Source organism: Zosterops lateralis, assembly GCF_965231275.1.
Source record: "Zosterops lateralis genome assembly, chromosome: 5".
NCBI lineage: Eukaryota > Metazoa > Chordata > Aves > Passeriformes > Zosteropidae > Zosterops > Zosterops lateralis.
The window spans coordinates 69,707,561-69,722,533 of record NC_139766.1 but is presented as its reverse complement, the minus strand read 5'-3'; the positions used below and the strand labels follow the sequence as shown (position 1 = coordinate 69,722,533).

At 41.5% G+C, this 14,973-nt stretch overlaps 1 pseudogene across 1 annotated transcript in view; it reads right to left on the bottom strand.

Annotated features, from left to right (window-relative positions):
• Positions 1–351: 351 nt before the first annotated feature.
• LOC310909370 (PWWP domain-containing protein 2B-like) overlaps positions 352–14,973 on the bottom strand; it is a 199,877-nt pseudogene continuing 185,255 nt past the window's right edge. Inside the window, exons 2-3 of the transcript in view lie at positions 3,171–4,206; positions 352–590 (exon numbers count right to left, since the gene is read on the bottom strand). The product of the transcript in view is annotated as a PWWP domain-containing protein 2B-like (transcript). The remainder of the gene's footprint in view (positions 591–3,170; positions 4,207–14,973) is intronic.

The following is a 14,973-nucleotide window of genomic DNA, read 5'->3' as shown; positions in this document are numbered from 1 at the left end:
TGGCCTTGGAAGCGCCAGGAGCGCTCTTGGATCGGGGGGGAGGGGTGGTTTTTGTGGATTGTCCGCACTGTGGGGCATCAGTGGAATGTTTCGTGCGGCGAGGCGGCGCGGGATTGAGCCGTCCCAGGGCGCCAGGCAGGGCGGCCGTTTCCCCCCGCGGCGGGGACTTGCAGGGGGCACACAGGTCCGTGCAATCTGGCGACAAGCCAAGTGCCCCGCCGGAGCAGGGCTGGGGCCCTGCCCAGCCCCCGCGGGACGGGGCGGCCCCAAGGAGTGAAGGGGCCAGCCCAGGGCCACCCCGCACAGACCCGGGGCAGGAGAAAACCACCCTGCAGCGGCCGGTGCCGCCAGTCAGAAAGGGCGGGCCAGCCCCGCGCCGAGCGGCAGCGAAGCCGGCCGGCATCGGAGCCACAGCCGCAGCTCCGGCTGTGAATGGCAGGCGGGACACGCCTCCTGCAGCGCTGCGATCTCCTCCCGTGCCAGCCCCGTGCCGCACGGGGCGGGCAGCGGCTGCCGGTCCGAAAGCGGTGCCGAGGTACACACCCCTCCGTGCCGATCGGGGCACTCCCCCCGCGCCTGTGGGGGCAGCGCTTGGCAAGTGGGACACGCCTCTCCCAGTGCCGCTTTTCCCCCCCGCGCTGAGCAGGAGCAGCGCGGCGGAGGCAGCTGCAGCCGATCTGTCAATTTTAAAGGGACAGCGCGGCCACAAGCAGGTGTTTTCCCGCTGCAGAGGATCCCGGGGTGCGGGATCCCCCCAGTCTCGGGTGATGTCCCAGCCGAGGCTGATGCTGTGAGCGGCCGTGGGTCAGCACGGCGCCCCCTGCAGGGCAGGGATGGATTCCCCAGCTCTGCAGGTGCAGTGAGACAAGCTCTCACCCCTGTCTCTGTGGAGCGCACAGGACAGGAATCAGAGGTGCATGATGCCTCATCTAATGCTCAGGTCAGCAAGACTAATGCTAAGGCCAACAAGAAACAAAGAAAGAGAGTGCAAAAAAGAGGAATCACTCCCTTGTTTCTTTGTGGAAGGTGTGGACGGCCAAATCACATGGCAGATGTTTGCAAGGCAATCCATGTGAAAGGCCAACCTCTGTCAAAAGGGCAGTGGGGTGCAAAGAGGAAGCGTGCTGGGACAGAAGAGTCTTCCCAGTCCCCATAGCCGATGGAGGTTTGTGGGAAAAGACCAGTCCGACACCCACCTCTCCCTGTTAGTGTCCCTGAAGGGACCAAAATTGTTTAATTTGTGTTTGAGTTTTCTGTTCACAGGACAAAGAGTCGGTGGTGAGAAGGCAGTTGCTCTGAAGTATTGAGCTGCCTGGATTTCACTGGACTGTTGCTCTGATCAAAGACTGTCCTGGAACAATTTGCAACGGACATTGTGATTTTCTCCTTTGCTGTTTAGCAGCTGAAATGGACTGTCTTTCAAGACCCATTCATCGCCCTTCGTGACGTGGTTTGGGAGCTGATGGACCAGGATCATCTGGAAATTTCAACTAGTCCTGGGAGGTTCCTGTGTTCTGCATCGAAACAGAGCTCTGGGGACTGGAGGTTTTTATAACACCTCCAAAAAAGCCAATCCTCAATTCTGAATCTGAATGATTGTTTTCTGTGATTCATTTGTATCCTGCAGGTATCACTGGCTGGTGAATGTCCAATTCCTTGCACATTCTGGAATGGGTCATTTTTGCCCCATCTGCCACAAGGCGGCAAAAATATTGTTTGAAAAAACAAACAAACAATCAAAATATTTTTTTTTTGTTTGAGCTAATTATTGCTCGATTTCAGCCGCAAAAATGGCAATCAATCATTTTTGTATGAGCTCATTGCTCGATTGATAATGCAGGCAACAATGCTTGTGAATTTGATGGGTGCAGATTTTTGTAAAATTCATACTTTCAGTATTATGGGAGGAATTTGATTGGAGCTTTGCAAGCAGTGTTTTTCTGCCAAATGCTCTGGAGCCATGAGCTGTTGCGAGTGGCAAGAATCCTTTGGATTCCTTTTTGCGGTCCAAAAATATTCAGAAATTTAGTGCAAGGGCCCACTGTCTTTACAGACGATTTGGGAGGATGAAGTAGGCCAGTGTTCCTTGGAAGGATGATTTTGAGGGCAAGTTTTGGAAGCCCCTGAGGATGGGCAGCCCATTTGGTTGTTTGGGGCTGCTGTCATGGCATTTCCACAGTTTTCCCAGAAACTTTTTCATTTAGTCACGGATTCAACTTCTGTGGTCGACATGGCACACAGATGGGTTGTTCAATTTAAAGGGAGTCAGCAATGTTGTTTGTTCCATTTGCTGAAGAACCTTTTGTTGTGCCACAGAGGCCTGGTTCTTCAAAAACAAAAATGTGGAACGCAGGGTGAAACCCCGCAAATTTAATTGGCAAAGGCTTTGCATGCCATGGAGCACCTTACAGGTGCCACAGAATTTCACTAACCCTGCAATGTGAAAAGCAAGAAACCGTGACCGAATGAAGGTCAACAGAAGAGGAACCACTGGTCCTCCCATGGGAACAGAAATTGAACTGTAGTTCATTTTCTTTTTTCCTTTTTTCTTTTTTTAAAGGTAAAAAGGGTGAGATGTCGTCCCTGAGTTTCTTGGTTTCAAATGTTTGAGTCTCTGCAGCAGCTTCTCACGCTGCTTCATGTAAACAATATTATAGTCTTAGAATTTATCTCTATGTTTTGCATTCTTGTTCTCTGAGAGAGAACTTGACTGATGGACATATTGACCAATGGAGTCAGGAGGTTGTAACCTCCTTGGGCCAATCTTGGCCCTCTGTACAAAATGTATATAAGCCTTTGGAGTCAGATAATAAAGAGCTTTCCATGATTCACCAAGCTGCTGCCTGCTGTCCTCTGTCAAGGTCCACTCCCACGTCGCAACGTGTTGCCCCTCTAAAGGCAGGGGTAACAGCTGATAGTCTTTCAGGCATATGGCTACAGGCCTATCAGCTCTCTGAACAGGCAGTGCTGCTTCCTCACAGCATCCTGCCTAGCCTACACTTCCCTCTGAGAACAGAGGCTCCAATTCCCATGGTCCCCAAAAGAGTTTGGAATTAAAGCTTCTTACCACCTCTGGAATTACCCCACCAACTAACAGCCAAGAATTTAGGTTTCACAATTGTCAGTCTCAGATTTAATGGGAAAACAAAAGCAAACAAAGAGTGGAATACAGTACCTGCCCTTCTTCTTGTGATTAAATTTCTGTTTGAAAAACTCCAAGAAAGGAGAGAGCTTAGAAACGGATAAGAACAAAGTCACGGGAGAACCCAACCATGACACTTTAGCTTCTCACCACGAGGGTTCCCCATTTTCCTTCTGGCTGAGGTTTGTGTCAAGAACGTGTTCTGGCCACCACAGAAACCTGTGAATTTTACCCTAGTCAATATCCCCCACTGCAACAGTCCTTCCATGTTCTGTAACACATTTAGACACACTCTGGGTGCACAGCCTGACTGTCAGTGGTGGTACAATTTTGCACTCATCTTTTGAAGATGAAGAGATGGGGGCATCATCACCAGGCAGAAAGTCAAAAAGTTCTGGTGATGTCATTTCTAAACTAGAAGACTTGGATTCATCTAGACTGTCATTGCTACACACCAATAAACTAGAAGAATCTGCCTTTCTTTAATGGTAATTCATGAGGAAAGCCAAGTTTTCATGTCCATCTTTACCCTGGGGAAACCTTTTAAAGTTGTCATCTTCACCCAAGCTGCCTGAAGATATTGCAGCCAAACCTCTGTCAGTGGACTTGTCATTGTAAAAGGCTCCAGGATTGGACTCCCTGCTGCTCTGGAAGGATTGATCTCATCAATCAGTTCTGCCTTATAAATTGAAACGCTCTGACTGTTGTTGATGCAATGGGGCTTCAGCCGGATCTTTGGGGGTGGGACATCCGCACTGGAATGCACTGGCCATGTCAGCTTCAGTTTTGGAATGGAAGCAAGCTGGCTGCCTGCTGACTTGTCCATTAAACATTTGGTTTGTTGACAACATTCAGAGTCCCTGGTCTCCTCTTGGTCCCCGGCCTCATTCTGCAGCACTCGCTCCAGACAGAATGGTTTGACTGAGCCATGAACCAGGGAAGGGACTTCTACCACTTTGCCTTTCCCTTTGTGGAGTACTGTAAGATATCTTTATAACTGCTGTTTGATGCACCAGCTCCCTGGAAAACTTCTCATCCTTCTGCTCCTTGTCCTGAACACTCAGCTGTATACCAATGAGAATGTACGTGTAATTTTAGACTATATTGAAGTGTATCTAACCTGCCATTTTAGACAGAATAAATGGAGAATGTATGTTAACCATATTGGTTGGATTTACATTGTTCCTATCCAGCTTCCCATTATTTGTAAGGAGTTCCTTGCATCATCCTCATCCTCTTTATAGTCCTCTTTATAGGCCTCAGTGGCAGCTGCAAGACCCACTGGTTGTAGGTGTGAGTATCTTGTTAAATTATTAAATAAAAAAATAATAACAAGGGTGTCTGGAAAGTGCCTCAATTACTAGAACAAAAGGAGCCAAATTAGTTAAACAAACTGCTCCAAGGTGAAAAGCAGAAGCCTCTTTTAACAGAGTGCAATTCTTGCAAAACTTGTTAAAAGCAGTCCCACTCCACAGCTAAACAATCAGTTAGAAAAAACTACAGTAATAACTTATGGGTAACAACAAAAGTAGTACAACAAAAACATTTCACAAAATAAAAACTAAAAATAAGTCAATGTAATTAACTGCTTCTCTCAGGCACATGTTTGCCGAGAAGTTTGTGTCTTTTCTTTTTTCTAAGAAGGCAAACATCCCTGCAAGGAAAAGAACAAAGAAACTGCAAAGAGCTACATCACACCTAAATGTAATAACCATCTCTTCTCCTGGACTATGTTACCAACACAAAAGATAAAACAAAGAAATTTAAAGTGCCACCCTAGTTTCTTGCATCAATAGTTTCTTAATGTTTTATTTGTCTTTGAGAGTAACTTAGTGAGTAGACAAATGTCAGTTAAAGCATTCTGCATGATATGGGATTTAGTTTTTGCCTAATTAATTTTGTCTTTTTACTGAAAAAATACTATAGCTAAAAGTATTACTTGTCTCAGCAAATCTTATCCTGAGAGTTAGTAAAAGAATTTGTACATATTTAAAATCTTATAAATATGTACTAACTTTCTCAGTCCCTCCTCAAAAAGTTCCAAAACTATTGTAATTTAGCAGAATTTTTTGGATTTACTAATTAGTGAATTAAAAATCTTAACAAAACACAAGCAAAAGTAGTTGTATATTTTCAGTCCAAGATTCAGTACTGACTTGCTCCAATTCCAGCTCTAGGCAGTCTAACCCCTTAAATTTATGTGCTAGAAGAACTAATGGTGAGAAAAAGGACTTCTTCAAGCATTTAAAAACATTATTTACATTCAAAAATTTTAGCTTCTCTGCCAGTGTATTTGATTCAATGTAGGTTTCATTGCAACTGGGACAGAGGTGTTACCTCTTCAGCAATGTGATGAATCTAGCAAAGGAATTGAGGCCCAGCTCCATGGAACACAAGATTTCAGGCCTCCTACTTGAGATTTACACCTTTGGTATGCAAATGCATCTCCAAGGGAAGCTCTGATTAAAAATAAAATAAATAAATGTATGTGCCATTTAAAGTCGACAGTATGCATGAAACTGTAAAATTATGTGGTAATTAGGGCACTGTGTCTGTCTGTCAGGAATGATGCTTCTTATTGAAATGATAAATTGATGAAAGAGCAGTTTGTTGTGTGAGAGTGAGCTAGCACTGGAATACCCTTCCTGCCAGGGCAGCAATTAAGAAAACCTCTTAACTTTCCACTTTCTAACAGATTTTTTTTGGGTCATTCATCTTTTTGTACTCCAGAAAAGCATCAGTTTAGGGTAGTTCTAGAAGTGTCACCAGAGTTTGACCACAGAGCTTCTGTGAGGAGGCACTTTACGAACTGTCACTTTCCTCTTTCCCTCTTTGTCTTTCATTTTGCTTACAAAATTTTCCCTTCATGTCCTTGTTATTCTTCTCCTCCAGACAAAAGCATTTCTGCCCTTATCCACCCCAGTAGGTGAAGGAGGATTTTTGTGTGTTTAATAAAAGAAACACTCCTTGGCCATTCATTTGTGGAAATTGGTATGCGACTCTGACATAATCAAAAAAGGTCTAACTGGATAATCAGGAGTAGCTTTGAAAAAGAGCTTATCTGAGCAGGCAGCCTGTTCTCTCAATTATGTCCTCTGCATAGTGCAGAGGCAGCCCCAACACTGGAATTGTTTGTTTAGCTCTTGTCTACTTCCTGTCTTCAATTTTTAAATTTTTTTTTTGTATCGTATTTGCTGCTTCTAAAACCTTCTTGTGAGTTGTTTCCATTTGTTACCGGATGAGATTAAGTAGAGTGTGAAAGAAAAAAAAACAATGAGTCTGCAGAATAAGAGTTTTAGAGAAGTATTTGTAATCTCTTGGAACTGATGGTGACTGCTCTTATGTGGTGGGTGGGGAGGAGTTTGGCGCTGAATTATTTAATTCAGGACCTGTTTGTGGATGCTGTTTGCAGCCTGGATGAATGCTGTCCCATTTTCTAAACATGCAGTAAATCAGTCTTTTAAAGAATTACTAGGTAACTGTGAATTTATTCAATGATGAGTAGTTTTGTTAGAACAGAAAAAAAAGTAGTGCTTTCAACTGATTTACCAGTCAGTAAAAAGGGTTTTAACTGATTTACTGGTGAGTAGAAGTGGTGGCAAAGCTTTGCTTTAAATATTTCTTGGTATTTGGGAATCATCTTCCAGCAATTTACACATTTTAGCCTCAGTCTAGTTTTTCCCTGCATATTTTTTGTGAAACTGTTTCCTATAGCATTCATTTTAGCTTTCCCCTGTTAAAGGAAGATAAGGCACAACCCATACAACCTTGTTGATTCCATGCCTTACTAACAGATTATTGGGTCACTCCTGATCTTCTTTGTATTTTCTTGGGTTTTAAAAATTATTATTGTTGTTGTTGTTGTTGTTGTTTTTTATTGTAGCAATTATAGAGTCCTTACTTCTTCCAATGGCATTGATTTTACACAACAACTTTATCCATGAGTGGGTTTTTTAATTTTTTTAAAGTCTCTGTTCTTATACATGAAATTTCAGATTGAGTAGATGCATCTTGAAACAGTGTTAAGTTCTTTACCATCAGGATGTTTAAAATTGAGATTAGTCTCTGATCTGAAAATTGCATCTCATGGCAGTGGACCACAATCATTTCCACATTTGCAGGTCATGGATTACCAGATGAAGTCAAGAATTTACAGTTTTGAAAAGTCAATGGCAATGAAAAGATGTACTGAGAACATTAAAAGATAAATGTTTGGAGGAAGACAGTGAAATCCTTGAATAGAAAAATGGCCAAGGCAATCTGTAAGGGATGATGTCAAGGGGCTTAAGATAGCAGGAATAAAAATGATCTGCCTGATATTCCTAATTTCAAAAGTATTTATGATAGCTATACAAGCCTTTAATATGCTGAATATCAGGTCAAAGATGGAACATTGGGCTTCAGGTGATAAAACTAATTTAGTTATAATTAATGACATTTTGATTAAAATGGACCAGAAGAGCAGGAGGCCATTCCTTAGTAGAAATCACTATTAGCAATTTGGGTTTGGTTTTTTTTTTTTTTAGAACTAGTGAATATGATACTGAGAAGCATTATCAGAAGGTCTGCAGTCTAAATTAGACTCATTTGCTAGATTTTAAATTGGGTGTGTCAAAACCTGTAAAAATTCTGTCTGATTTCCAGATAATGTCTGCAGAACTGTAAGAGCTCCTGGTGAAGGGAGTGCAGGATTGCATCCATGTGTAACTTGCTGTTAGTACAGATGAGCTGTGCTGGGCAGGGACTGCTTCCACACCTGTGCACTGAGCTGGCACCAGGGCTCAGATCCCTGGTGAAAGAGTCAGTGCTCCTCAATCTCCCTGCCCTTTCAATCTGGTCATTCAAAACAACCATCTGCACCCCTCAGGTAGAAACTTGACCCCTAATTTTCTGGAAAAACCAATGGAAAGGGTTGTGCAAGCAGATGGGTGTGTGTTAGTATTGTAAAAACCATGGCAATAAATGCACTGCAATATGCTACACTGCAGAAGTGGTTGTATTTGATTTTTATTAATAATGTGACCACTGTGGGGAAAATCACTCTGGTTCCTGTGCAGCAGGACCAAACTTGTCCTGGAAAGGATTGGGGTGTTTTCACTTCAGGTGGAAGCAGGGAAAGGAAATCCTTGCTCGTTTTTACAGTAATCCTTTACTTGCCCTCTGTGAGACATTCCAGCTTGGAACAATGCTACATTTCCCCTTGGGAAGGAGGAATGCACCGTTTGTTAGGAACTCAGTGTTTCAGAACACATTCTTACAGGGAATTTTTGACAGTTTCATGGGACTCTGAGCTTTTGTTTGTAATGGATCCCTGAGAGCAGACAGGATTTGTTCAAAGCATTGGAGAGAAACTTGACCTGAGACAGTCTAGGGATCTGGGCAGTCCTTTGGGAAAGGGTGATTCATGCTGAAGGTCAATTAGGTTCCGCTTTCCAAACTGCTGGAGCTTAGCTAGAGATTTTGGTTTTCCACACAACAAGCAAAGACCAGAAGAATATCACTTGCTTTTTTCTTTTTCTTTTCTTTTTTTTTTTTTTTTCTCTCTCCCCCTCTTCTTTTTTTTTCCTGACTAGAAAAGGTCCTTTATGAAACATGTGATTAAAACTTGTGAGATTTTAGGTTTGTCATAAGTGTCTTGGATCTTTAGTCTTACTCATGGGAGGATTAACCACAACCATTTCAACTTAGAGGAGACATATTCTTGAAAAGACTTTATTCACTCTTTTATGTCTGTCATTCAACAGCTTCAGCAGAAGAAAGGAACCCAAGGAGATTTGTAATTGCATGCCATGCATCTTTTCAATATTTCTGATAGCAGAATTGGTGTGTTTGCTGTAAATTCTAATGACTAAGATTTGAATAATAGTTCTTGGCTATTTATGATATTTTTAAGTTGCCAAGTTGGGATAATTTAGGGGTTTAAAGAACTGAATTGCTGTTTGGTTAATACCTGCTTCTTATCAGGACCGGAGTAATTTATTATTGCTTGGATGAGACCAGCCTAGACCAATAAACCTCCATTTCTGTCTGTGTGTTTCTCTGCTTTTTCAGTGGTAATGCATGCAAATCCCTGATGATGCTCCTGGAAACTGGTTGGTTTGGGTTTTTAAAATTAATTACTTTATCTTTTGTACCAAAACCTGGTTTTCTCTCTTCTTCTATACAGAATATTTAATGCAATGGTGTTTCTCAGCCACTTTAAAGCAAAATGTGCACTGAGCTCCCTCACAAAAGTGGAATTTTCCGGAATTATTCCAAGGGTAGGAGAGAGCAATAAGAACAATTTTAATTACAAATACTCTTCCATCAGTTGATTTTCGTTGCGGGGGGAGGGGGGAGACCAAGTCAGTAGTAATGTGCACTAGGAGGTACTTTACCACAGAACAACCTCAAATTCTCTCAGAGCTTCTTAATAGGTACAGGAGTATAGATAAAATTGGTATTTTCATTCCTGGTAACACTCCCAGCTAACTGAATAGCAACACTCTTCAAATCCTTGCATCTTTTTTCTCCAAAGCATTTTAGTGTCATGATCTTTGGGTGTGAACAGACCTTTACTCACATCTTTGTTTTCCTGTTTGACCTTCCTGTTTCCAAGCAGGAATTCTTGTTTGAGACTTAGGACCTGAGAGGAAGAATCAAACCAACCAGGAGAGGGATGGAGGGAGCTGGGAGTTCAGATTATGTCTGAGTTATGATAAAATTCTAATAGCTAAATTCCTAAATTAAGTGTTAATTGAGCCCCTCCCCTTCAAATAAGCACAAATAGTTTCTTTCCCATCTCCTTGGCACTTCTTTAGTGGATTTAATTATCACCTAGCCCGAAGGCAGGGACACCATTAACCATTACACCTAGAGAGAGGGAAGTAGTCACTTTAATGAGGTGGAGAAGTCAGCTGATGAAGAGTACCTCTATAACTTGCTAGAGTGCTTCTATGTGTGTGTATATATACATATTTATTAGTATACTATTTATTAGTATAATAAAGGTGACATTGAGTGTTGAAGCTTCAAACATCCAACTTCAGTGAGCTGAGTGATGCTTTGTTTCCCTCCCACATTTTACATAGCATGCTTTCACTCTTTTCTGATTTAAACATTTAGCTTTCTTCAGCATTTATTACTTTTGTTAATATAATACCTTAATAAAAAATATTATACATAGATTTCAATTTATTAGGTCTCTTTCTAATAAACTGCTACTATAGCCATTTGCTTTTATTAGAATAATTGATCTATATTAACGCTTTTCGTTTTGAACTACGGGTTATCTCTACAAAATATATTTTATTTCATGAATGAACAACTGTTTAGGTTCAAAGGGAAAAGAATTCTCAATTTTTTGGAATCCCTGGTAGTGTTTTTTTTACTGGAAACAACTCGATACTCTTAGGATGCATTTGTGGAAAAGCCATGAAATGACAGACTGGAGAGAAGATAACAGGTGTAGCAAGGCAGTTACTTCTGCTCCTGAGTGGCCCTACTCTAAAAGGGTTTATATTGTAATCTGTATTGTTCTGGTCCAGCTTACTGGAAAAAATAGGGAAAAAAAATCCCATTGCAAGCTGATTTTGTTAACTTTGTTAATTCCCTAACATTTGGGTTCTTGAGACTGAATACATGTGTACTGCTGTATTACACTGGTGGATTGATTCCTTGCAGAACTAAATCCAACTGGTTCCTGATCACTAGTCTTCTGAAATCCTGCTTGACTTCTTTATAGCTGTTCCTTGCAGGTCAAAGGAATCATTTCTCCTCCAACATCACAGGTTAACCAGAATAAGTAAGAGGCATAAAATGTTAGATTACTAGTAATTTCTAAATGCCATTTCCCATAAATTCACTCTGGTCTTCTTTCAACTGTGTGGCAAAAAATATTAATGCAAAGTGGTTGTTTTGGCTGTTTTCAGGATCTGCTCAGTGAACAGTCATTGTCCTTGTTTGTTACCATCCTCAGGCCTAAAAGCCTGTTCTTTTTCTTCCCTTATCAAAATCAGAACACTCCACACTGCAGCAAACCACTGAAAGATGTTCTAGACTTCCTCTAATTCCCTCTATTTTACAGCAGCAGTGAAAGGGCAGCTGTTAACAACCAAAGTTCTTGAGGTTTAGGAAGAGCTGGGGGAGCCAGTGGGAAGTCACTCTGTATCCTGAATTACCCTTACTGCAAGGGAGGGACTCAGACCACATCCAGTTGGAAAGATGCAGCAGTATGGTGGATTTGCACAAGGAGGTGATGATATTTCAGTTTGCTTTTTTGTTCCTTTTTTAGTAATTGCTGATATTCATGTCTGGTTGTGCACTCCTGGCTACTGGATTTATATTTTCACAGCACTATCTACCCTGACCTCAACATCCTGTTCCTACGTATTAGTGGCTGGCTTATCACTGTGGAGCTGTCCTGGGTTGCAGTATAGGATGTACACAAAGTATTTATTCTATCACCATCTTCATGAACTGTTCAAACCAGGTGGGCTAGTGTTTTCCCAAGCCTCCTGCTTTTTCTGCTAATGGCCCATTAACGCCTTTGGGGTGTTTTCTGCTAATGACTTTTGGGGTGTCTCCTGCTTGTCGTCCCTGAATTTCTTGGTTTCAAAGTGTTTGAGTCTTTACAGCACCTTCTCACGCTGCTTCATGTAAACAATGTTATATTCTTAGAAATTATCAGTATGTTTTGCATTCTTGTTCTCTGAGAGAGAACTTGACTGATGGTCATATTGACCAATGGAGTCAGGAGGTTGTAACCTCCTTGGGCCAATCTTGGCCCTCTGTACAAAATGTATATAAGCCTTTGGAGTCAGATAAAAAAGAGCTTTCCATGTTTCACCAAGCTGCTGCCTGCTGTCCTCTGTCAAGGTCCACTCCCACGTCACAATGTGTTGCCCCTCTAAAAGGCTGGGGTAACACCTGCTAATGACCCATGAGTCATAGGTAACTCCCTCCAGGGGTTATCTCTGTTAATGGGCCATCAAGGACCCAATTCACACTTCTCATGCTATTGTGAGATGCTCTGCCCAGGGGGAGGAGCCAAGCATTCTCACCTGGATATAAGCTGGTATGTGGGACAGTGCAAGGGCACTTATCCACTGGATTCCCAGAGGACCAGAGCTACCAGACCTTTCTACAGGATTACTGCTTCAGGAAGAGCACCTCACCTGGACTGCTTCCACCATCCTGCTTTGGTTGTATTCTGACTCTGTCAGTGATCCTTTGTGTTATTGCATTTATTTTATTTTACTTTTACCTTTTTACCTTTCTTCTTATTAAATTATATCTCTGACTTGGAGCCTCTCATTCATTTTGCTTTCAAACCACAACAGGAGCTAAAATTATTTTTTCCCTTGTGCATCATTTTACAACAATCCTTCCTGAGTTTCATCTGCAATTATCTCACTCCATCCCTTGGCTGCAAGGTTTTTTTACACTTCTTCACAGTCAATTCCTATCTTTACCACCACGAGTAACAGTAGCGTCCTGAAGGTTTGTCATCACTCTCTCCACTCCTTTTCCCAGATAACTTAAAAACATACTGAACACCAGGGTCTCTCATAAATCCTGCAAGACTCTGCTGAGCATCTCTTTGGGAGAGAGAAATGGCTTTTACACTGACCTTCAATATCTTCCTTTTTTATTCAGCAATTTTATTCGTGTGAGGACCTTCTTTGTCATGACTGCTCAGCCTATTTGGAAAAACTTTTAAAGATTCTTGTAGGAGGCTTTTGGCAATCCATGTATGTGTATTAACCTCACCTCTCTTACACATATTGTTCTTGGCTACATAGGTAATCAATATGTTGTTGATACATGCCTTGCATTTATATCAGCTCTGCTGATTGCTGTGTAATAGATCTGATTTATGGTGGCTTTGTTAATTTGGGGGCTTTTTAGTAGATTCCAATAATTTCCCTGGACCAGATTTCAGAATAATTGGGAGAAATAATAACAATAATAATAATTTTTCCATAAAGTTACATTTAAAAGTCTTTCTAGTCATCTCCTAGTGTTCTGCCAGCAGGGTTTTTTAGCATGACATAGCATACCATGCATAAATAACTATTATTTCATTTTTGATCCCTAAATGAAAACCCCCTGAATTTGGTGTCTTGATTGTTGTTCATGCTGCCATGGACTTTGGCTCTGAGACTTTGATGTGCTGCAGGTCCTGTGACATGCTGCCCGTGGAAGGGAGCTTCATCTTCTGGGAGTATTTCTTCTCTGTTGTGGCTCCCCAGCAAATTTCACTTAAAAGGAAATGAAGCATTCAAAGACTTGCTTCCCACTACAGCAAAAAAATAAAAATCCTGTTCAATTTCTACTTCAGAGCAGATGTGACCTTGCTGGGTTTTGGACAGATCACAGTTATCTGCCCAAGCAGTGACAGCCACAGTGTCTTCAGTCCTTTAAATTGTTTTCACAACAGCTTTCTGGGGAGTTTATATATAATGTCACAGCCCTAGAATTATCTCACTTTCTTCTTCATCCTTTTCGAGTTATCAATAAATAATTAGTTATGCAGTTACATGTCTCAGATTAAGAAACAGAGTCACTTCTTGGAAGTTAATTTCTGACAGGAACTTGTTGCCTTACTTTGACATATTTTTGGAGGAGCAGACCCTTTGGAATACGATGCAGCCTTTGGGTCATCTCTCACTGCACAGCACTGGAAACTCACTGCACTGAAAGGTTGGTGTAATTGGCTTCAATGGTTTTGTCATTTCTGGAGTTGTGGAAGGAAGCTAGTAGGGGAACTAGGGGTGTTCAACGACCTGATCCTCAGCAGCTGATGGTGTGATACAGTGTGAGATTAAAACCTTTCTGTCGAGTCAGACTGAATTAGAGGAATCAAGTAACAGTGTCCAAATATCCATTATTTCAAATTTTAAAAAGGCTTTAAAACAGATGTCTTATTTCATATTCAAGCGAGTTTTATCTCTCACCTCCTACAAGGTCAAACAAACTATTAGAACTAAGATGTGCACAGGACAATTTAAAGGTAATTATATCAGAAACAATGAAATCCCTTTCATCTTAAGAGAAATGAAAGGCTCAAATAAGCTTTCTCTAGTACTTGTACAGAGAAAAACTCAAGTGCTCCGAAGGATCGATGCATTCTGTTACCTCATGCCTGGTAACAAATTGTAATTCCCAGATATTTATGTTTGCACTGCTTCACCTTTTTATAAAGCATATGTAACATGTAACTAAATCTGAGCTGACATCCTGGGTTGCAAATGTATTTTGCAAAGCCGGAGCTGCGTGGCGGCAAATTAGGTAAACAGTCATCCCAGCCATATAGCAGAGTAATGGGAAATGTTCCTCCTGCTAATTTACACATGCAAATTAGATCAGCTTCTTGTATCAATAAATCAATATAGCTTAATGAATTCCTTGGGTGGAATTCAAATTTGGGAAGCAGAGCTTGTTAGGAGGAAAAGGGTCTGTACCTTAGTTTAGATGGTGTTTTCAAGTTATGTCCTGAAACTTGGTGGTTGTTTTGTGGGCATGGGCATTATCATCACCAAACTCACTTAGATTTGTGGTAAATACTGTATTTCTAGCAATACCAGCATCTTTATTTTTCTTTATTCCTTTGCCCTGAGCACTCCCATCATTTTCCCATGGTGTGGCTGTCTGGGCCAGCACCAGTGGCATTTTCTGGAGATGCCTGTACATTGTAATTCATTTTGCCACTTTACCCTTCCCTTCCCTTCCTTCAGCACATGCTCACTGCTGGATGGCCACAGGCAATGTTGGCTTGTCACTCCTATCCTTTCCTTTTTTCTGCCTTCACTGAACTCAGGTTTACAAACCTGAATAATCATTCCTGTCAA